Source organism: Ursus arctos, unplaced genomic scaffold (genome assembly GCF_023065955.2).
Source record: "Ursus arctos isolate Adak ecotype North America unplaced genomic scaffold, UrsArc2.0 scaffold_22, whole genome shotgun sequence".
NCBI lineage: Eukaryota > Metazoa > Chordata > Mammalia > Carnivora > Ursidae > Ursus > Ursus arctos.
The window spans coordinates 12,062,909-12,088,482 of NW_026622897.1; positions in this window are offsets into that span (position 1 = coordinate 12,062,909).

Sequence of the window (25,574 nt, forward strand, 5' to 3'; positions counted from 1 at the left end):
ACAGAGCATTCATAACTGCCTCATTAACCTTGCCTTGACTACCAGGCGTTCTGAACTCTTACTCAGTTAGCTAGCATTGGCAAAGACTCTTAGAAAGGACAGGACTTTCCCTCAGTAACATCTCATATCCACAGAGCACTGGGATAAAAACATGGGTCTTTCATAATGTTTACCACACACTTAAGTCTGTTCTCAATTTCCTATTCATTTTCATTTAAAATAACACAGACTTGCCTTGACTACCAGGCGTTCTGAACTCTTACTCAGTTAGCTAGCATTGGCAAAGACTCTTAGAAAGGACAGGACTTTCCCTCAGTAACATCTCATATCCACAGAGCACTGGGATAAAAACATTGGGTCTTTCATAATGTTTACCACACACTTAAGTCTGTTCTCAATTTCCTATTCATTTTCATTTAAAATAACACGGACTACAGCTCTGCATTAAAAGGAGGAAAATTCATTGAAAATCCAGCAGCAGGGATTAAAGCGTAGTTGACTGGGAAGAGCCGATGTGCGTAAGCTGTGGTTTGCATGTCATTGGTGCCCTATAAATGTTGAACAGGTAAATGAATACATGCAGCTCGGAAGGGGCCATCAAGAAAACCCACACACGCCACACCGTCTGTATTTTCAACGCACTGGTGCTGCTGAGCAGTGAGTGAGCTACCCCCAGACCACCGGCACCAAAATCGCCAAAGGCTCCCCTGGTCCACAGCCAGACCGAGAAGATCAGAATCTAGGTGGTGGGTGGGGCAGGACTCATAAACTTGTATTTTCTCACTAGCCTCTCAGGACGGTGAGGAGCAGCCGGGTCTGGGAGTCACCGGGTTAGATGCCTTGGGCGCCATGTGAGACCAGCACAGGGACTCTGAGGCCCCCCAGACGACGCTGATTTGCTACCAGAGCGCCCCACCAGGAGGCAGAAGGACTTGGTTCCTCCCTAGCCGCCAACTGTGTGCTCTGGAGCCAGGACGACACCGACAACTGTCCTTCCCCTTTCCAGGCTTGCGTATGGTCTGTAGAGGTTGAGAGCCCCTTCCAGCACACAGCTCCACATTTTCGTAACAAATCACCAGGGAGAGAACTAGATGGGTTCAGGAGCACATAGGAGACGTCCCTGAGGTGATAAGGACCTTCTTTCCTCCTGGCCCCTCAGTCTCCCCCCCAGCCTCCCCTGCCAACACGGGGGAGGGGTCAAGAGGCGGCAGGCAGGTTCCAGGCTATGGGAACGTGCAGCTGCTCCATCTGCAAAGCCTGCCAGAAGGAGGCAGGAGGACCGGACCCAGGTCCCAGGCACCCTGCCCCTCTGACAGTCACCGAGGTCTTCCGGAAACGGCACCAAGGGGAAGCGCTAAATCACGTGCAGATTACAGTCGTTCTGTTTGCCTTTTTCCGCAGTAGATCCGATGATTTAAATTAGGTCTCGATTCTTGTTTAAATTATAGTTTACTGTTCTGCACCCCGCTCAGAAGTGAATTACCTTAAGCAGCGGTATTAATAACATGGTTATAATTAAGCCTCATTACTGCAGGCAGTTTGCTGAAACAAATTGCTTCTTCATTATTATTATAGCACCTTTGGTAAAAAGACATTTCCCCAGAATGCGACCTTGATGCTTTATATAGTAAAAGCCGAGATATGATAGAGACGTAAGGATGAATTAGCATCTTTCGCCTTCTCTATCCGGCTCATTAGAAGGAAAGGAACGCAAGTCAAATCCAAACAGCCTTGATGGCAATTTTAACCTGTATGAAATGGATAATGAATAGTTGTGAACTTTCCGCGACATTTTTGTAATGGTGTTTTATTTATACGACGCTACTATTAAAATGAAGAAAGAAATACAAGCCGGGGAGTGTAGAAACAGGAAAACCCAGGAAGGTCTCACCAGATGGCCAATGGCATTGAACTTGGGCTTGTTACCATCAATTGGTTTGAGAGTTTCTGGCCCAGAGCCTGTTACACTGGGGGAGAAAAAAGGGGAGGAGGGTCTGTTTGTTTATTCTAATTCTGCCGCCTTACTCTGGCCTTGAGGCCTGGGAAAGAAAGGGCCCTGGAAGGAATGACCTAGAAACTTTGCAAACCAAGTTTGAAAGGCAGGGAACTTCTGAGGATGTGTGGAGCCTCAGGAAATCCGTGATGCCCAGTGAGGCCCCCGGCCACCCCTCCCACGCCCCGCCCAAGTGGGTGCTGAGGCCCAAACACAGCTTCCAGGGGCCCCAGGACTAGGCTGGGTCATTTCCTGTTCTGCTTATTAATTACTCTTTCTGGTGATAATTAAGACTCTGAAAACTAATTTTGTTTGGTGATTTACTCTTTTTTTCTGCGATTAGATGTGGTGATTAGAAGGTGCTTCGTATCACATTAGTGTTTTCTTAGAAAGAGGCGAGCAGAGGCTCACACAGGCAGGCATTCACACGCGTGAAGGGCAGCCCCTGCCCACAGGGAGCACAGGCTCCACCTCGGGCCATGCCAGGCTGAGCGCAGCTCCCCACCCCCCACCCGCTGTCCATCCTGCCTCCCGTGTGGATGAGGGGCAGCATGGGCCCCTGCCACCGGCCCCAGACCCTGGCAGGGTCAAGGCCATCTCTCCGCAGCCCCATAGTCAGTGGTAACACAAAGACACTCTGTTGGCCTGCATGTGACTGTCACACAGGCTGCCCCAACAGAACGCGCAGCAGAATCAGTAAAATAAATCCTCTCTCCACCTCTCCCACCTACCCAAGATCCCCAAGGTGTGAGAGCCGCCTTCATAAACCAATTATCCACCCAGAGCCCTGGGACCAGGCTCTGGGTGACAGAGGTCCTCCTGGGGAGCAGGCAGACTGCAGGTGTGCGGTCCCACGCTGAGACTGCAGGATGTAGTCAGTGGGACGGGGACTTCCCGGGTCCAGGTTCCAGCTCCGCCAGTAGGTAGCTGTGTGGTCTCAGGCAAATGACTGAAGTCTTCTGAGCCTCGGACTCTTGCCAACCCTCCATCACCACTGTGTGAAGGGGTGAGGGTATGCAAAGCGCTCAGCAAAGTGCCCAGCACACCGACATGCTCAGGAAGTGGGGCTCTTATCATAATCCCTCCCGCATGCGCCGTCTTCTTTCTCCGGGAAGTGGCTCCTATGCTATGTCAGGAGGTGTTAACTCAGCCTCCGGGAGGCCTGGCAAAAGGTCAGAGGGCCAGCCAGGGGACTCTCTTTATTACACGAAAAGCTCCCCAGAATAGCGGGACCCATTTGGAACAGGCCTCCAGGCCTCAAGCTCAGTATCCCTCAGCTGCAGGGATGCCGAGCTCCGCCTGGCAAATGAATCGTGATGGTAAAAAGGAGCCCTGCAACTCGGCACAACTCCTCCGCTACCTTGCCCTTCCTGGACAGACAACCTCTGTGGTTCCTCACCATTCGCCCCGCAAGAGGGCTTCTCTTTCATTTATTCGCCATCCCTGGGCGCTTGCTATAAGCCTGGCACTGCTTGAGGCACAGTGGACAGTACCAAATGACTTCTACATGGTTGTGGAGCTCGAACAGCTTCCAGCCTCCGGGGTGAGTGTGTCTCAGGTTAGAGGGAAAGTCAGGAGAGGCGAGGAGCCAGCAATTCTCACCTGAGATCAGGGGTGGCTTCACCTGCCACTCAGAACACAGGTAAAATGTCAGTAGTCCAAGAAGAGAAAACAACAACGGAGAAGTCCCAGTGAGCCAAGATGGATTGGCACGACAGTGTCCGGAACGCCCAGAAAATGGGAAACAGGATGGGCCAAGCTAGGAGTATTTAGAGGGAGGATACAGGACTGAGACTTAAAGATAGTCTGAGCCCAGTTCCTCGTTGAACTTAAAAGCCAAACCAAAGAGTCTGAACTTCTTCTGCAGGCCTTTGAGGCTCGCTGAAGGATGTGGGGGCAGGTGACATGGTTCCACTTATGTTTTACAAAGGTTACAGTGACAGCAGTGAAAGACAGGAGTGGAGACAGGGAGGCTGGTCTCCCAGGAGCTCGGGAGTCTCAGCGAGTGCTGCCCAGGGTCTGAGCAAAGGTGGGGCAGACCCCAGCCTGGAGCACAAGCTGAATGGGGGTAACCCACTCTGCTATTCCCCCGGGGTGCCTGTCAGCTCAGCCCGTGTCCCAGGACCGAGTGGTAAAGACCCCGCCATCTGCCTGCCTTGCTATTTTCCGACACTCAGGAGGCAGCCAGGCACCTGACATCCCACTTTCCATTTGTGTGAATGTGCCCCTGGTCCTTCATCCTCCCTGACCAGCCCCCAGTCAACTCCTGGGGTGAAGGCACCCCAACTCCTGGACACAGTCTGATCGCCATCTGTGCCCTGAAGCTCTCCTCAGTATCACCTTTGTGGCAGCCGGGCATTGAAATCATCCTCAGGGGGTCCTCCCGCTCCCTCGCATCCTTCTCCCTTCCTCGCCACAGCTCCGACCCCCTGGCACTCCCACCATCAGGGCATTTAGACTCTAGAGCCATGGCTGCACGCTCCTCCTGCAGGGGCCCGGGTGGCATTTGAGGCAAAAAGCCACAAAGCCAAAGCTGAACTTTCACAGACCTTCAGTCTCTTGTCATTTCCCTACTTTGCAAAGAATTGCGAGTCCAGCTGAAGGAAGCCGAGTGTGCAATTAGATCAAAGGTTACTGCAGAGAAGAATCTCTGCCATTGTTAAGTGAAGACACAGACCAGCCAGGGCCTCCTGTAACCTTTTCCTTGGAAGCTTAACCCCTCAGGGGCCGAGTTGTATAGGAGGATGGAAGATGTGCTTTTCAAGGCTTGGAAAGCCTCTCGCGGAGAAGCAATAGGGGGACAGAGACCAGCAACCACCCCGACCACCACCCTCACCCCTGGGGGGCCGGGCCAGTCCAAACCAAGGTGGAGGGAACAAGGTGGAGAAGGGGGATGGAGAGTTACTCTGGGGCAGTTTCCTGATTTGCAGGAACCCTAGACCCTCCTTTCTTATTTGTGGGCAAAGTGCCAAGCTGTGTGGTGTGGGGAAGGGAGAAGCTGCAGCAAGCAGCCTTCCAACTGGCGATTGGCTGTGGGCAGCTCTGGTCCACAGTGGGGACAGGGAGGGGGCAGAGCAACGGTAGCAGATGGAGAATGACAGGATCCGAGAGCCCTGATTCTCCCAGAATAGCCCCGACTGCATACAGTGGTGGTAGTAAGTCTATAGTAAAATGTCATGTAATATGCATGACGTTGCATTTATAAAGCAGGAAAGAGACTTTGTGTTATAATGAATTATACCGCTTAACACACTTTTTTTGGTATTTGTTTATGACTCTCTTACCCCCTAGACTCTGAGCTAGTGAGGATCAGAAACTGTTGTAGTCATCTTCGATTCCCAGCATCTAGTGTGGTGCTGATATATGTGGGAGGTTCCCAATTCATATTCATTGAATCAATCAAAAAGAAAATGGAAAGGAAAGAAAGAGGGAGCACATACTAACATTTCTGTGCATGTTTTCAGAACCAGGTAGTCACATAGGCGTTTACTACTCAGGAATCTGACGCTTGTCTTGTTAACTAGGTAACATCATCTTGCTACTCTCGGGAGAGAAACGAAGCTCCAAGATGCTCAAGGTGTTTGCCCAAATCACACCCGTATTTGAACCTGTAGCCACCTGGCTCCAAAGTTCATTTTCAAATCCTGAAAGTCTGTTCAAGATAGAAATTGCCACGAATGTTTTCTGGCTCCTGAGTATCAGTTCCCTCTCCTTTTCGCAACACAACCCCAACTTTTCTTTCAAGAGATACCTTTCCCCACTCTCAGTCCGACTGCTGTGGGAAGACCTGACTCAGCTCCCCACTGCAGGGGGTCTGAGGATTCGGGGGAGCTCTGGAACATAGCAGATCCAGGCCCAGGGCCATGCTCAGACAGTCACCTAATCCTTAGATCAGAGCCAACAAAACACCCTCAACCCTCTGCAAGACAACGATTGAGAGAGGGGCTATTTGTGGACACTGACTATTGTCCCCACCAGCCTCAGCTACCTCCTGGGACACAGACTCCCTCCCCAGCCCGGTCTCCAAAAGAGTCCACCAGTGAGAGGCGTCTGTACAAGACATGGAAGGTGGAAGAAGCAGCAGCCAAATTTTCTCCAGCCACAGGGAGTTCTGCAGCTTCCAGACACCCCCTTGTCAGGCACTTACTCCAGTGCGATGGGCCCCTGACACCATTCGTGGAGGCTTCCCAGACATTCCTGCAGTCCACACTTCCTGGAGGTTAAGAGCTGCCTTCCTGGCCTTTGCTCCCCAGTCCTTCCAATGAATGTGTCAGTCTTACTCTTTATATTAAACACCCTGTTCCTCTATATATCTAGAGTAGCTTCTGGTTTCCTGAGAAGTTCCAGTGACTGATCCACGCAGGGGTGCTCTCCTGACTTTATCCCAGCCCTGCTGGAAGCATCCTGGGGAACCTGAGAAGCAAGCACTGGAGCACAACTCTGAGAGATGGAGAGGAAACTGAGACTTGAGTCATCAGCTGAGCCCCCATCTAGCTTTGCCTGAAGCTGGTGCTAGCCCCCGGGGCTTCTCAGTGCCCAGCCTAACAAGATCCCCCTGGGCAATGATTTAAACCCATTTCCTCTCACATTTGGCCAGGGGTATCGACAGCTAAAGACCCCAGCTGAATCGTCCTCAGCCTTCTGGCAGAGCCTTCGGGCCCCTCAGTGCATACCTGTTCCTGCCTCAGGTGGCCTCTCGAGCAAATTCCTGGACCTGTCAAGATTCCCCAAATTCCAAAGAGCTAAGTGCAACAGTTCTTCACCTAGAACCCTGCAGGCCTCAAGACCCACCTCCTGAGGCCCCCTCTCTTCCTGGGTGAGATCTCCTCCTCCTCCATCAGCTTAGAACAAGGAGTTTATGCCTGTTTGCCGGGATCTCAGAAGCAGCAACATTTTCCTCTTTCCTTCACTCTGTTCTTTCAAACATCCCCACCCTTCTTCCACAACTCACCCCCTCACACTGCCCACTTCCACCCATCCCCGTGGGTGGGGTAATAAGAGTCAACAATAAGATATTCATAGTTCATATTTCAGGCATAGGACCTCTGGCCACCATCACAACGTAAATCCCTCGAGAGAGGCAACATGAAGTTTAGCAGGGAGCCCAAGGAATGGAAAGGACGGGAGTTCTACACTCCAGGATGAAGGCTAATGTCTCTGAGCCTCAGTTTCTTCACGGGCACAGTAGTTGCCACGGCGTCCCCCCAAAGGTCTTGGTGAGGGTTGAGGCAGGCAGCGCCTTGGCTCACTGCAAGCTGAGTCATGGCAACACTGATTGAGGGCTTACGATGAACCAGACCATTAAACCGTTCCAGGCATTATGTCATTTCATCCCTACAAATCCCTACCCCAGGGCGCAAGTCTGCACATTACAAAGAAGGAGACCTCTGTACACAGAAGTTGTGCCACCTTACTACATAGAAAGGGGAGAGAGCCTTCGAACACAAGCAGGCTTGTACTAAAACCCACACTACTAACCTTTATTTCATACGGTGCCTTGGTCGAATATTTTACTGAAACTTTTTTGTTGTTGTTTTTTGGGGGGAGTATGAAAAACACGTGATCTTTGGGAACCAGAAAAGGGGGCCTGCCTGGGGAGAGAGGGTGTGGAGTTGAGGGTCAGGAAGACACGCTATCCCGGGGCTACCCCCCACCCTGTGGCCAGCCCAATGGGTTAAATATACCCCTAATTTTTTTCAATTAAAGTAAGTGTTTTATTGAACAACTATTGCCCTATATTTTGTGGGAGACACACAGACGGCTATGTAAAATAAAGTGTAATAATTTTTTAGAAGAAAATGTGTCTGCCACCTTTGTTCAACAGCTGCTAATTGTGTGTGTGTGTGTGTGTGTGTGTGTGTACTATCCAGACATACAATAAAGCGTATATAATATACGTGAACAATCCCCTGCAGCTCTGACCTAATTCTAAGGGGCACCTCCCAGAGGAGAAAGGGTTGTGTGGGAAGAAGGAAGCCGGGATGTGCCGTTGGCACTGGGGCCTGGGCAGGCCAGCCTCCCTGTCCTGCCCCTGGTCCAGCTTTCCCAGGGCAGGGCAGGGCCCAACCCAAGAAGGCTGAAGAGAAGCTGCTCCTTCAATTCATTTCTGGGCCACTAATGGTTTCCGGCCTCTTCATTTGCATCCGTAATTGACAGCTCCTTAGCAGCTCATTAGGAAAGTAGGGCTCTTTGTGACCAACAAAAGAGGGGAATGAGTCCCTGAGGGTGGGATATGAGAACTTGTTTAAGAATCTGAGAAAGACAGCAGACAGATTCACGGGAACCAAGAGTATGAAGGAGTTCAGCAAGAATCACTGGCAGTGAACCCGAGCTTTGCAGCACGGCAGCGAGCCTAGAACCTGCACCTGCTTGGACCGCAGGCACCTGGGCTGGGGAGCAACACTGGGGCACTCAGGGGTCAGCCAGCAACGGTCCTCTCTGCCTCGTCAGGCCCAGCCTGGGCTCTCTGGTCCTCCTGGCATTCGCAAGCAGTGGCTGACCCCTTCCAGCACGGGAGGGGATGAATAGGAGGAGGCAACCATGCATTCATTCTATAACCACTTATTGGGCACCAACTGTTTATCAGCCATACCCCACATACTAGGTTGTTTTAATCCTTACAATGGAATTATAACACAATTTGTTACACAAAAGAGAAACCAGAGCACAAAGAAGAGATACTAACACATTAAAGGTCACATAGGTTTTGAAGCTATCACGCGTCCCATAACCATTTTCCGCAGCAGCACAGGGAGCAACCCCAGGACATCCAAGTGTGAAAGGAGAGGTCTGCACAGCAAGTCCTATAGGAAATCAAGACAGGGAGAGGTTGCTCTGAACTCAGGAAGTCAGGGTAGGCTGCCTGTAGGGGGTGGCCCTTGGACTAGGTTTCAAAGGATGACGTGGGTTTGGAAAAACAGAAAGAAAGAAAGGGACCTGAGGTGACGGTAAGAGGCAAGGAATGGACCAAGCAGTGACTCCATAGCGAGAGGCCGCTGCACACTCTGGAAGCATGTGAAGACCGTGCCCTGCAGCAGAGGGTGCCGGCAGGTAAGAGCAGAAGGTGTGGCTCCAGAGGAGCTCTGGGGCCAGCGCCAGGACGGTAGCTGACGCCAGATGAAGCCATGAGGGCCACAGCCTCTGGGAGTTGAGAGACATAAAAGGTGCTTGAGAAAAAATATGGAGCTTCAGAAAGCTGACCCCCAGCAAGCAGGGGAGTCTCATCCCCTCAGGGCCAGGCAGCCTGACCAGGGCTGGGGCTGGGCCCACAACTAGCTCTGAGCTTCAGGGCAGGACAGAGCTCCCCTCTCAGACTCCTGCACAGCCCCGCCACCTGCCACCCAACCCTTCCTTTCAGACATGCAGTTTCAGCATGGCTCCCACACCCCCCCATGCCAGGCCTGGCTCTCCACACCATGTTCCTCCCAGAATGTGCTTCTCGGCGCACCGCTGACCGGGGCGTGTTGTGAACTCCTCTTCTCCTAAATGCCACCCTCTTTCTCCAGGTTCTTTCAACCCAGGGCATCACCACCCCCGACCAACCTCTTCTCTGTTCCCCCACTAGAATTTATGTGTGGCTCTATTCATATTTCCTGACATATTAATTAGCCTAAATTACTCCACCATTTTTCACGTGTATCTTCTCTTAGAGTGATGATCCACCTGGCAGGAGGAAGGCAGAGTCCTCCCTCTTTCTCGCCAAGCCTTTTCGGACAATCCCCTGTCCAGGGGCCTCTTTCCTCTCAGAGGTCTCACTTCTGCTTTGCACACTGAGGCTAGCTTGCATGGTATGTGCTTCCCAACCACTTCCTCACTTGTTTATTCACTGTGGGCTGCAAGGATTCCAGTGGACCCAGACCTGCCTCTCACCATCTTAAGCAAATCACTAGCCGACTCCAGACACAGCTGTGCCCTGTGTTGGATGGGGTGATAAGGACAAATCTGGTGGGGAATTTCACAGACGTTAAGAAAAGTAGTATTCAAGAACGCACTCCGCACAGTCCCAGGTGTCTACAGCCAATTGATAAATATCTAGTGATTTTGAATCACGTCACCCGAGAATCCATACGGCCGACACCCTCATAAGCCCTTGTCACACCCATTCTTCCTTTTGTTCCCTTTGCCCCCTCATTCCCTTTCCCATTCGCTGGACCCAGGATGCTACTGGGTACAGAGTAAGTTTCAATAGACACCTGCCAACTTCATGAAAGTGAGTTTGCGTTCTCCAGACTGGCTCCCAGGGCACTCGGTCCATGTTGACATCAGTAGTGGCAGGGGAGGCTGGAAGTCCTGACCCACTCCTCCCTCTTAATGGTCATTCCCACTCCCTGACTGACTTGTAATCACAGGACAGGAAGTGGCTGCAGGCAGGGAGTAACAGATCATCTTGGCGGGATCCTTGCTAGCATTGTCAGCCCCAGTGGCCTGGAGAGAGCAGGAATGCCCCCGTCCTTCAGCAGAGCAGTCCTGCTGGCACTGAGGCTCCCACCAAAACTCTCGTCACCAGATGGCCTTCCTACCAGCCCCAGCTCCTTCTCCTGGGGTCTGCACAAGTCCAGCTGAACCGGGATCTGCCTCCCCCAAGAAGCCAGTTGTGCCCAAGACTATCTGGGGCTGTCCAGGCAATTGGTTCCAGAAACCCAACCACTAATTCGAAATGAATCCTGGTGGTGTCCCAGCAGGGCAGGTGGGGAGGGCAGCACAGAACTGGGATACATAACACCTGGGTTCCAGGAGTTTTTCTGCTGATAACTAGCAGAGCAACTGTTGACAAGTCACTGCCTTTACCAGGCCTCCCTCTTCTCCTTGGCAAGTTGCAGGTTATATGGACTGCCCTCTGAGCTCCCTTCCAGGTGTAAAGGTGAGTGATGCCGTGTTCCAGGATCATCAAGGCCTTTTGTCAACCAGCTTCCAGCCAAAGAGTCTTTCCCCATATCTAACCTCACCACTGCCTCCTACAAATTAAACCCACTCTTTTCTGTTACTCTCTAGGCTAAAAGCAAATTGTCATCATTTTTTGCTCCTTTTCCAGTGTTCTTAGCAAGCATGGGGGTGGGGAGCTTGTGCTGAGCCAGAAAGAGAAAGAGAAGGAAGCTTAATATGGTTCCTTTCATTCTCAGGACTCAAATTAAATGTTACCTCCTCAGAAAAACCTTTGCTGAGCACCTGATTCAAATCAGGTCCCCTGACACCATCATCTACACCCATTATTCTCTATCACAGATGATCCATACCCTGTTTATCTCATCTGTAGCAGCTACCACTATCTGTCATTAATTAATTAATTAATTGTTCATTTATTACTTGGCTTTATATTCATTTCCTACTGATGCTGTAACAAATTACTAAAAATGTATTGGCTTAACACAACACAAACTGTGTCAGAGGTCAGATGTCCCAAACCAGCTTCATTGGGCTAAGATCAAGGTGTTGTCAGGCCTATGTCCCTTCTGGAAACTCCAGGGAAAAATCCATTTCCTTGCCTTTCTACCTTCTAGAGACTGCCTGCATTCCTTGGCTCACGGCCCCTTCCTCCATTGTCAAGCCTGCAGCGTGGCATCCTCAAATCCCTCTCTGCCCCTGCTTCTGTTGTCACATCTTCTTCTCTAATTCTGGCCCTACTGCCTCTCTCCTATAAGGACCCTTGTGATTCCATGGCACCCACCCAGACAATCCAGGATAATGTCCCCATTTCAAAATCCTTAACTTAATTATATCTACAAAGCCCCTGGTGCCATGTAAAGTAGCATAACCACAGGTTCAGGAATTAAGACATGGACATCTTTGAAAACCAATATTCAGACTATCATAAGCTCCTTTACCATAATATAAGCATCAGGAGGTATAAACTTTGCCTGTCTTGTTTATTATAGAATTTTCAGACCATAGAAAGAACTGGGTACTCTGTACTATAAATGAACAAAAGAAGGAAGAAGGAAGAGAAAAAAAAAACACATTTGGTAGAGAAGAAAAAAGTAGCTCTTGCCTCTGCTATCAACTCAGGTAGAAAGTACTACTAGTTTAGGTTAGGTTTCTTTGCCTTCCTTATCCAAATAAGAAACCAATATGCCATAAAAAATATGATCTTGGAAATGGAGTGTGACAGAGGTAGAAAATTCTGGGAAGGAGCAATCTGTTGTCCAGCATTATGAAATAAACTCTGGGCATCCCTGGAGGAGAAGCTCAAACTAATTCACTTGCTGTCTCCTGATAAGACATGCCAATGCCCAACTCTGCTCCTCCTAACATCCCAGCCCATGGTCGTATCTCAAAAGGCAAAGAGTGAACTCCTCTTCCAGCAATTTGAAATAATGAAGAATGGATAGAAAAATAGCCAAAAACCAACAAGGAAAACTTTTAACATCTTCCAACAATAAAAAATTACCAGGCATACAAAGAAGCAAGACAATACAACCCATGAGGAGCAAAATAAATTAAAATCAACTCAAAACTGGCATACATGTTAAAGTTAGCTCATAGTTATCAAACCAGTTATTATGAGTACATTTCATATGTTGAAAAACTAAACAGAGATGTGGAAGATACAGAAAAGATCCCAAATGAACTTCTAGAAATGAAAACTCCAAAACATAAAAAGAAAAAAACACACTAGATGGGATTAATGGCAGATTAAGCATTTCAGAAGACAAGATTAGTGAACTTGAAGGCATAGCAACATAAACAAACCAAAATGAAACACAAACAGAAAAGAGAACTTTAAAGATGAATAGAGCATCAGTAACCTGAAAGACAGCTTAAGTACCCTAATATATATGTAATTGGGGTCTATAAGGAGGAGAGGGGGAAAAAAAAGAATGATGGCAAATAAATTTCCAAATTTGATGAAAACTATAAATTGACAGACCCAAGAAGTCCAATGAACCCCAAGCACAAGAAATATGAAGAAAACTATATAGCAAGCCATATTATAATCAAACTGCTCAAAATAAATAAGAGAAAAATATTAACAGACGCTGGAGGGGGGGAGCCATGTTATATACAAAGGATCAAAGATAAAGATGACAGTAAATTTCTCACTGGAAACAAGGGAAGTGAAACGACTGTGAACCAACATCTTTAAAGCACTAAAAGAAAAGAAAATGGTTAGCCTAGAATTCTATACAAAGCAAAAATGTCTTTCAAAAACAAAGGCAATATAAAGACTTTTTAGACATAAAAACGCTGAAATAATTCATTGCTAGCAGACCCACGCTACAGGAAGTGTTAACGAATACCCTTCAGGCTGAAGGCAAATGATACCAGATAAAAATATGAATCCGCACAAACAGATGAAGAGCACCAGCAATGGTAACTATGTAGGTAACTGTGTAAGTTCTTCTTCCCTAATTGCTTAAATATCTTTAGAAAATAACTGACCAAACAAAAATGATAACAATGTAGTATGGAGGTTATAACATAGGTAAAATGTGTATAACAAGAGCACAAGAAAGTATATCACTATAAATTCAACTGCAATGAGAAAAATATATTATAAGCCCTAAAGTAACCAATAAAAAGTAAAATTACAGCTAATGACACAATAAGGGGATTGAGATAGAATTTAAAAATACATTCAACAATCCAAAAGAAGACAGAAAAAAAAGAAATATCAATGGGACAAATTGAAAACAAAAGACAAATATAATAGATTTAAACTTAGCCATATCAACAATCACTTTAAATCCAAATTGACTTTAAATGCCTCAATTATCAAACCAGAAAAATATGTAAGATCCTACTATACACTTCCAACAAGGAAAGCATGTCAAATATAAAGACACAAACAGTTTGAAAGTAAAAGGATGCAAAAAGACAGACCATACTAACACTAATGAAAAAAATAAAAAACTGGAAACAGACTTCCTCTCCTGGGAAGGTGGAATAGATGTAGTTTTCCCTATTCAACCTGCTAAGTAAAACTAAATATTCTGGATGCTGTATATAAAACATAAGACAATCCTAAAAGGTGGAAAAAATAAAGCAGGTCAGCTAGGGAACTCAAGACTCCAGAAATAATATGGTGGTAAGTTCCCTGGGATTTCTTTTTGCCTCATAATTTCAGAAGAATATATAAAGAAGCCAGCAACCTAGAAATGCCAATAAACACAGACAAAAAAAGAAAAAAAAAAAAGCAAGCCTGTTCTTTTTAGTCAAAGACCAAGAAAGAAGCATCTTAGCAATACAGAAAAGTTTTGGAAAATCACTTCTCTACTCTAGCTTAATACCATAGAAAGAAAATTGGCTTTATCACAGCTGATACTATAAAGGCTGACTGGGGAGCCTAGATTCTACCCTCATGAAGTTGTAACAAGGCTTCTCAATATCCCCACCAGCGAGATATCAGAGAAGGCCAAGTAGAAGCCAGGGCTTTCATTCTCACCAGCTGCTTAAATCTGTTCCATCTTTATGCCAGTAGAAACTTCGTGGAGGTCCTGGCCTTCCACCCTCACCTGGCAATAAGGAGGAAACCCTCCTCCTCCCCACTGGGGCATAGTCAGAAGAGACCTAGCTAGGACTCTCATCATGACGCAGGTACAGAGGCCACTCCCACCACAGCATCACTGGAGACCACCCGTGGAACTGGAGCCCTCACCATTGCCCAGGGGTAATGGACAGCCTCTCTCCTTGGGTGTCAGCAGAGGCTGAAGGAGGATGCTGAACTTCTTTTTTTTTTTTTTTTTTTTTTTTAAAGATTTTATTTATTTATTCGACAGAGATAGAGACAGCCAGCGAGAGAGGGAACACAAGCAGGGGGAGTGGGAGAGGAAGAAGCAGGCTCATAGCGGAGGAGCCTGATGTGGGGCTCGATCCCATAACGCCGGGATCACGCCCTGAGCCGAAGGCAGACACTTAACCGCTGTGCCACCCAGGCGCCCCAGGATGCTGAACTTCTACCTCCACCTGCCAGGACCAAGGCAGCAATACCCCCTACCCCTGATGGAGCAGTGTAAGAGAAAGACAGGTGAAACAGAAAGTATACATAAGAACCAGTATCAAAATATTATTAAAATTCCCATGGCTCAGTAAAAAGTCACTCATCATACCAAAAACTAGGAAGATTTCAAACTAAATTTAAAAAGATAATCAGTAGGTGCCAACACTGAAATGACAGAGATGTTAGAATTATCTGATAAATATTCGAAAGTAACCATGGTAAAAATGCTTCAATGAGCAACTATAAACACGCTTGAATCAAATGAAAAAACAGAAAGCCACAGCAAAAAGAATAGGCAATATAAAGAACAACTAAACGGACATTTTTTAACAGAAAAACTATCATGTCTCAGTAGATAAACTCCACATAAGAACAGAAGGGAGGGAGAAAAAAATATTGAACTGGAAGATAGAACAATAGAAATGATTTTATCTGAGCAACAGGGAGAATAGAGACTAAAAAAAAATTAAGCTTCAGAGATCTGGGGAATAATAATAAAAGATCTAACATTTGTGTTATCAGAGTCCCAGAAGAAGAGAAAAAAGAGGATGGAGCAGAAAAAGTACTCCAAGAAATAATGGCTGAAAACTCCCACAATTTGTCAAGAGACTATAGATTTAAGGAGTTGAGCAAATCCCAAACAGAATAAACCCAAAGAAATCCATGCCAAGATACATTATAATTGAACTTCTGAAAACTAAAGACAATGAAAAATTCTTGAATTCAGCCAGTGGAAAACAACACCTTATCCTTAGTAGAGAAACAATTCAAATTACAGTGAATTTCTCATCAGGAGCCATGGAGGCCAGAAGAAAGTGACACAATATTTTTCAAGAGTTGAGAGAAAAGAATTGTCAACTTAGAATCCTATTCCCCAGTAGTATTTACCCTATATTTGGCAAAACTATCCTGCAATCATGAAAGGAGAATAAAGATAGTCTTAGAAAAAAGAAAACTAAAAAAATTGTTTGCCAGAAGACCTAACAAAACAAACAAACAAACAAAAAAGGAATCTTAGAACATCAGAAAGTAAGAAAGAACATGGTGAGCAAAAATATGAATAAATTCAACAGAACTTATTTCTCTTGAATTTCTAACTTATGTTTGACAGTTAAACTGAGCACTATAACATTGTTTGATATGGTTCTAAGTGTATTTAGAGGAACTATTTAAAAGAATTATTTTATAAATGAGGGAAGGTAAAGGAACATGAAAGGAGGTGAGATTTCCATTTTATCTCTTCATGAGATTGGTAAGATGATGATATTATAGGGCATGGTAAGTTCAAAAGCACATTCAAAAACATTATTAATAAATAAAAACAGGGGTGCCTGTGTGGCACAGCGGTTAGTGTCTGCCTTTGGCTCAGGGCATGATCCCGGCGTTATGGGATCGAGCCCCACATCAGGCTCCTCCGCTATGAGCCTGCTTCTTCCTCTCCCACTCTCCCTGCTTGTGTTCCCTCTCTCGCTGGCTGTCTCTATCTCTGTCGAATAAATAAATAAAATCTTAAATAAATAAATAAATAAATAAATAAAAACAAATTCTAAAGAAAGAGTTCAAATAACCCACGTGAAAGCAGGAGAAAGAAAACAGAGAAGCAAACAAACACACAAAAAAAAGACCAAAGAGAAAATCCAAAAAATGAATAGTAGACTTAAGCCCTGATATATCAATAATCACATTAAATGTAAATGGTATAAATATACCAATTTAAAAAGTGGATTAAAAAACTGACCCAACTATATGCAGTCTACAAGAAACTCACATTAAATATAATGCTACAGATAGGTTGAAAGTAAAAGGATGAAAATTACATACAATGCAAACATTAATCTATGGAGAGCAGGAGTAGCTATATTAATATCAAATAAAGTCAACTTCAGAGAAAAGAAAATTACCAAAGTTAGAGAGGGATGTTATATAACGATAGAAGAGTCAATTTACGAAGAAGACATAGCAATTCTAAAAGGTTATGATCCAAACAACAGAGCTGAAGAATACATGAAGCCAAACTGTTAGTGCTGAAGGGAGAAATAGAAAAAACACAATTACAGTTGAGTACTTCAACATCCTACTCTCAGTAATTGATAGAACTCCTTGATAGAAAACCAGCAGGGATACAGAAGAACTGAACAACACCATCAAACAAAAGGATCTAATTGGTATTTATAGAACATTCTACTCAACAACAGTAGAATACGCATTCGTTTCAAGTGCCCATGGAACATATGCCAAATAGACCATATCCTGGGGCATAAAACACATCTCAAAAATATAAAATAATTGAAATCATACAAACTGTGTCCTCTGACTGCAATGCAGTCATACTAAAAACAAATAACAGAAATATAACAGCAAAAATCTCTGCACACTTGGAAACAAAACCACATTTCTCAATAATTTGTTGATTAAAAAGCAAGTCTCAAGGGAAATCTTTTAAAAGGATAGGGAATTAAGTGAGAATAATAATTTGATGTATCAAAATTTGTGGGACACAGCTAAAGCAGTGATGATGGGGAAATTTATAGTACTCAATGCAGACATCAGAAAAGAGGAAAAGTCTCAAATTAGCAATCTAAGTTTTCACCTTAAGAATCTAGAAAAAGAAGAGCAACTTAAAATCAAAGAAAGCAGGAAGAATAATAATGATAAGAGTAGAAAAATTAAAACTGAAGACAGAATACCAAAACAAAGAGCTGGCTCTTTGAAAAGATTGATATAACTTGAAAGATTCCTAGCAAGTCTGACAAAGGAAAAAAAAAAAGACACAGATTACCAATATCAGGAATGGAAAGGGATATCATTACGGACCCTCCAGATAGTAAAAGTATAAGAGAAGGTAAAAGATGGTGGCATAGGAAGATCCAGAACTCACCTCCTCCCACAGACACACCAAATCTACCCCTGTGTATAGAACGATTCCACCTAGAGAACTAAGGACTGATTGAACAGCTTCTGCACAATAGATATAGAGAAGGGTCAGAGAGATGGAGACATCATAATGACAGGAACCTCATCCCCAGTGTGGCAACCTGCAGTAGAGAGGGATATCACTGAGGGGCCCATGCACAGACTCACTCACACTGAAACACAATGAAAAAACAGTGCCCTAAAGGGCTCCTAAACTATAAGGAAAGGAAATTCATTTACTAACCCTAGAGTGTCCACCAAATAGGCAGGAGTTGCTGGAACTCTCTCCAGGGTCAGAGGCACTGGAAAGTGCCATTTTTTTGCATTGCCCCTCCACCCTGACAGTACGGATGGGGGCAGGGTCCAGGAACTCCAGCCAGACTGCTAAAGACACACAGACTGAAAGTAAATGAATGGAAAAAGATATTCCATGCAAATGCAAATGAAAAGAAAGCTGGAGTAGCAAAACTCATATCAGACATAATGGACTTCAAAATAAAGACTGCAACAAAAACAAAGAGGGGCACTACATAATGATAAAGGGATGAATTCAAGAAGAGGATAGAGCATTCATAAAGATGTATGCACCCAATATAGGAGCACCTAAAAATAATAAAGCAAATATTAACAGACATAAGGAAGAAACAGATAGCAAGACAATAGTAGGGGAATTTAATACTCCACTTACATCAATGGATAGACAGAAAATCAATATGTAAACATTGGCCTTAAATGACACATTAGACCAGAGAGACTTAACAGATATCAAAAGCAGTCCATCCAAACACTGTAGAATACACATTGTTTTTAAGTGTGTCTGGAACATTCACCAGGATAGATCACTGTTAGGCCACAAAACAAGTCTCAGTAATCAAGAAGATTAAAAACATATCAAGCATCTTTTCCAACCACAACAGTAGGAAACTAGAAATCAATTACAAGAAGAAGACTGGAAAAAATACAAACACATGAAGATGAAACAACACGCTGTTAAAAAACCAATGGGTCAACAGAGAATTCAAAGAGGTAATTGAAAATACTTGAAACAACTAAAAAGGGAAACGCATCTTTCCAAAATCTTTGGGATGCAGCAAAAGCAGTTCTAAAAGGAAAGTTCATAGTGATACAGGTCTACCTCAGGAAACAAGAAAAATCCCAAATGTAACTAATTTTACACCTAAAGAAACTAGAAAAAGAAGAACAAACAGAGCCCAAATTTAATAGAAGTAAGGAAATAATGAAGATCAGAGTGGAAATAAACAAACTTTAAAAAAAATAGAAAAGATTAAAGGCTGGCTTTTTAAAAATTATTTATTTATTTGAGGGAGAGAGAGAGTGAGAGAGCATGAATGGGGGGGAGGAGAAGGGGGAAAGGGAGAAGCAGACTCCCACTGAGCAGGGAGCCCAATGCAGGGCTCGATCCCCAGATTCCAGGATCATGACCTGAGTCGAAGGAAGACACTTAACCAGGTGAGCCACCCAGGCACCCGAAGGCTGGCTTTTTGAAAAAATAAACAAAATTGATAAACCTCTAGCCAGACTTCATCAAGAAGAAAGAAAGAGAGGGGCCAAATAATTACAGGCATACCTCGAGACACTGTAGGTTCAATTCTAGAACACTGCAATAAAGCAAATATCACAATAAAGTGAGTCAAATGAATTTTTTTTGGTTTCTCAGTGCATATAAAAGTTATATTTACACTATACCGTAGCCCATGACGTGTACAGTAGTGTTACGCCTAAAAAAACAATGTATATACCATCATCTGAGCATTCAAAGAGTCATAATCTCTGGTCACAGGTCATTATTGCATATATAATTATAATGAAAAAGTTTGAAATATTGTGAGAATTACCAAAATGTGACAGGGACATGAAGTGAGCAAATGCTATTGGAAAAATGGCACCGACAGACTTGCTCAATACAGGGTTGCATGCTCAACATCACTAATCATCAGGGAAATGCAAATCAAAACCACAATGAGCTATCACCTCACATCTGTCAGACTGGCTATTATCAAAAGGACAAGAAACAACAAGAATTGGTGAGGATGTGGAGTAAAGGGAACCCTGGCACACTGTTGGTGGGAACATAAATTGGCACAGCCACTATGGAAAACAGTATGGGGTTTCCTCAAAAAAGTTTCAATATAACTACCATATGATTTAGCAGTTTCACTTCTGGTTATTGATCCAAATATAATGAAAGCACCAGCTTGAAGAGATATATGCACTCCTATGTTCACTGCAGCACTATTTACAATAACCGAGATGTGGAAGCAACCTCAGTGCTCACTGATAGATAAATGGATAAAGAAACTCAGCAATAAAAAAGAACGAAATCTTGCCATTTGCAAAAACATGGATGGACCTATAGGATATTATGCTAAGTGAAATAAGTCAGACAGAGAAAGACAAATACTATACGATTTCAATTGCATATGGGATCTAAAACAGAAAAACAAGTGAACAAACAAAACAAACCAGAAAAAGACTCTTCGATACAGGAAACAAACTGTTGATTACCAGAGGGAGGAGGGGTTGGGAGATCAGCAAAATAGGTGAAGGAAATCAAAAGGTACAAACTCTCAATTATAAAATAAGTCATAGGTATGTAATGTACAGCATAGGGAGTATAGTCAATAATATAATAACGTGTATGGTGACAGATGATAACTAGAATTATGTGGATTATTTTGCAGTGTGTAAAAATATCAAATCACTATGATGTACACCTGAAACTAATAGGATATTGTATGTCAATTTTACATCAATTAAAAAAATTATAAAAAGGGATTACTATGAAAAACTATACACATACGTTTGACAACATAAATGAAATGGACCAATTCCTCAGAAAATACAGACTAGCACAACTCTCCTAAAATGAGATAGATCATTAAGTAGCTCTGTTACTATTAAGGAAATTGAATGTGTAATAAAGAAAATTCCCCCGAATTTTGAATTTCAGGTTCAGATGGTTTCACGGGAAATTCTATAAAACATATAAAGAAGAATTAACATCAATTTTACAAACCACTTCTAGAAAATAGGAGAGAACATTTTTCAATTAATTTTATGAAGCTAGTATTACTCTGATACCAAGCTTGACAAAGACAGTAAACACAAAGAAAACTTATTGACCATCATTCCTCAAAAATATAGATAACAAAAATTCTTAACAAAATGTTAGAAAATAGAATTCAGCAACAAAATAAAAGGATTACACACCATGACCCACCATAAACCATGGGGTTTATTCTAGGGATACAATACTGGTTCAATATTCAGAATTTAATCAATGTAATCCACAATATTAACAAGCTAAAAAAGAAAAATCATATGACTATATCAATCAATGCAGAAATAGCATTTAACAAAATTAAATGCTCATTCATAACCTAAAAAAAAAAAAAACAACTCTAGGAGAAATAATAATAGAGAACTTCCTCAACTAGATAAAGAGTGACTACAAAAACCTACAGCTGACTACTAAGTCAGTACAACTGAATGCTTTCCCCCTAAGGTTGGATCAAAGGAAAGGATATCTTCTTCCTCACTCTAATTCAGCATAGTGCTGAAAGTTCTAACCAGTGTAATAAGGTAAGAAAAGGAAATAAAATGCATACAGTTGCAAAGGAAGAAATAGACTGTCTCTATTTGTAGATGACATAATTGCCTAGGTAGAAAATTCCAAAGATCTACAAAAACCTCTAAAACTAGTAAGTGAGTTCGACAAGATTGCAGGATATAAGATAAACATACAGAAATCAATTATATTTCTATACACTAGCAAGAAACACACGGAAACCAAAATTTAAAATACAACACCATTTACAACCACTCTTTAAAAAAATACATGTAAATCTAAAAAAACATACAATGTTGGCATGTTAACAACCACATAATATCAATGAAAGTAATCAGCAAGATTAAACAAATGGAGAGATAGCTCTGCTCACAAATTGAAAGACACAACAAAGATGAGTAAAGATTAATTCTTACCATATTAATATACAGGTTTAAAGGATTTTCTATCAAAATACCAGACCAATGTTATGGATGTATGGATAAGATTACTGTAAAATTTATATAGAAAGACAAAAGAACTGAAACAGCTAAAACAATTTTGGGGAAAAAAAATGGAATAAATTGAAAGGAATTGGTCTACTTGATTTCAAGACTTACACAGTTACAGTAATCAAGACTGTGGGTATTGGCAGAGAAATAGACACAAAGATAAATGGCACAGAATAGAGAATCCATAAAGAGACCCACATAAATATGCCGAATTGACTGATGACAAAGGTGCAAAAGCAATTCAATGGAGGAAAAATAGCCTTTTCAAAATACGGTGCTGGAGCAATGGGACAAGGCAAAAATAAACAACAACAACAACAACAAACTTCAACCTAAATCCCATATACCTACCCAAAAAGTAACTCATAATGGATCAAACTTAAATACAAAATGTAAAACTATAAAACATTTAGAAAAAATTGGACAAAATAAAGATGTAGGAAAAGAGTTCTTAAACTTGACACCAAAGCAAGATTTATAAAAACTTTTTGATAAATTAGACTTTATTAAAATTTAAAACTTATACTCTGTAAAAGATCTTTTCAACCAAAAGGTTGAAAAAATAAGCTACAGAGTGAGAACAAATATTTGTAAACTGCATGTCCAACAAAGAAACCCTTAAAACTCAATGGCAAATAATAATAATAATTAATTGCAAAGTGAGGATATATAGATGAAAAATAAGCACATAAAAAGATGTCCAACATATCAGCCTCTAGAGAAATGCAAATTAAAACTACAGTGAAATATTACTATGCACACTTCAAAACAGCTAAAATAAAAAATAATAATAGTAATGACAACACCAAAAGCTGGTGAAGATACGAAGAAACTGGATCACTTGTATATTGCCAGTAGGATGGCAAATGGTATAGACACTCTAGAAACCTATTTGGCAGCTTCTTGAAAAACTAAACTTGCAACTACTAAACAACCCAGTAATTGTATTCCTCGGCATTTATCCCAGAGAAATGAATACTTACATTCACATAAAAACCTGTACATGAATGTAACAACCTTATTCAGAATAGCCAAAAGCTGGAAACAACCAAGATGTCCTTCAATGGATGAACAGTTAAACTGTGATGCATCCATACCATGGAATACTATTCAGCAATGGAAAAGAACAAATTTATTCATATTTGCAACAACCTACGTGCATCTCCAAAGAAATATGGTGAATGAAAAAATACAATCCCAAAAGGTTATATACTATATAATTCCATTCATATAACATTCTTAAAATGACAAAATTGAAGGAGAACAGACTAGTGATTGTCAAAAGTTAAGGAGGAGGTGCAAGTGGGAGGGTAGGGCAACATGAGGGATGTTCATGGTGATAGAAATGTCTGTGTCTTGATCATGTCAATATGCATATCTTGGTTGTGATGGTGTACTATAATTTTGCAAGATATTACCACGGTGGAAAACTGGTTAAAAAGTAATTTGCTCTCCCTGTGCTATTTCTTAACAACTGCATGTGAATCTTTAATTATCTCAAAGTAAAAATTTTAATTAAAAATAATTTTTTAAAATCCTGAATACAAAAATCACATATTACATGATTCCATCTATATGGAATGTACAGAACAGGCAACTCTATAAAGAGTAAAAATAGTTGCCTAAGGCTGAGGGTGGGAGGATAAGAAAATGGGGAAACTGCTAATGGGTATGAGGTTTCTTTGGGGGTAATGAAAAGAGGTTCTAATATTAGATTGCGGAGATGTTTTTACAATTCCATAAATACACTAAAAACCACTGAACTATATACACTTGATGTGGGTGAATTTAGGTTGCATAACTTATATCTCAGTAGAGCTATAAAAAAGAAAGAAAGCTTTAGTGTCTATATTAACTTCAGAAAAAGTAGATTTCAGTCCAAAGAATATTACCAGGTATTTTTTAAAAGTTATTTCATAATGAAAGGGAAGGCAATTCATCAAGAGGACATAACAATCCTAAATCCTTATGCACCTGATAACAGAGCTTCAAAAACATGAAGCAAAAACTGACAGAACTACACAGAGAAATGGGTAAATCCATAATTATAGTTAGAGGCTAAACTCCATTTTCAGTAATTTATAGAACAAGTAGACAAAAAAAATTATTAAAGATAGAGATGATTTGAATAGCACCATCAAACAAATTGGCCTGTTTGACACTACAGAAGATTCTACCCAACAATAACAGAACGCAATTTTTTTTAAGTGTCCAAGGAACATTTCACAAGATGGAACATATTTTGCAACACAAACAAGTCTAAATAAATGTAAAGAGCACAAGTCATACAAAATGTTTTCTCAATTAGAGATTAATAACAGAAATATCTCTGGAAAATCCCCAAATATTTGGAAATGAAATAACACACTTTTAATAATGCATGGGTCACAGAAGAAATAAAAAAGGGAATTAGAAAGTATTTTGAATTGAGTAAAAATAAAACACAACCTAATTAAAATTGTGGGAAGCTACCAAAGCAGTACTAGACTTGTGGAATGGGGGGAAGGGGAGACAGAGCACTAAATGCCTATACTAGAAAAGAAGGAAAGAAGTAGCAAATCGAAGACCTAAGCTTCCACCTTAAAAGCTTGAAAGCAAAGAGTAAATGAAACCCTATGTAAGCTAAGCGTTCTGATACAAGAAAGATGAGAAGAGAAATCAATAAACTAGAAAATAGAAAAACAATATAGAAAAATCAAGGAAATCAAAAGTTAGTTCCTTGAGGATATCAATAAAATTGATGAGCCTTTAGCAAGACTAATCGTAAAAATAAAGAGAAGACACAAATTGCCAATATAATAATGAGAGATGGGGCAACTCTGCAGATTCCACATATATTAATGAATAATAAGAGCATATTATAAATAAGCAAATGCCAATAAATCCAACTTAGATAAAATCAATATACTGAAAGATGCAAATTACCAACTCTCACTAAAGAGGAAACATAACCTGAATAGATTTTTATATCTATTAAAAAAATTGAATTTGAAGTTAAAATTTTCTGACAAATAAAACTGCAGACCTAGATAGGTTCACTGGTGAATTCTACCAATACTTACAGAAAAACAATACTAATTGTACACAAAGTCCTCAAGCAAGGAGGCAATGTTTTCTAATTCATTCTATGAATTCAATGTAACCCAGATATCAAAATCACACAAAGATATTACAAGAAGAGAAATTACAGATTAATATCATAGATGAAAATTTCTAAACAAAATTTTAGTTAGTGGAATCCAACAATATATAAAAAAGATAAAAATCATGACTAAGTGGAATTTAATTCAGGAATGCAAGGTTGGTTTAATATTCAAATTCCATCAATATAATTCATCATAGGAATACATTTTAAAAAAGAAAAACCATAGGATCTTAATATATGCAAAGAAAACATCTGACAAAATCTAACATCCATACAGAACAAAACTCCACAGTAAAGAGGGAATAAAAGGATCTTCCCCAGCCTGATAAAGGGTGCCTGTACAAAAGATTAATTATCTCTCTCCCCCATCCCACACACACACCACGGCCAAGAGCAACATAAGCATGCCTACCTCTGTTCAACACTGCAATGGAGGTTCTAGCCAGTGTAATAAGAAAAGAAAAAGAAACAAATGAACTCAAGATTGGAAAGGAAGAAAAGCTGTCATA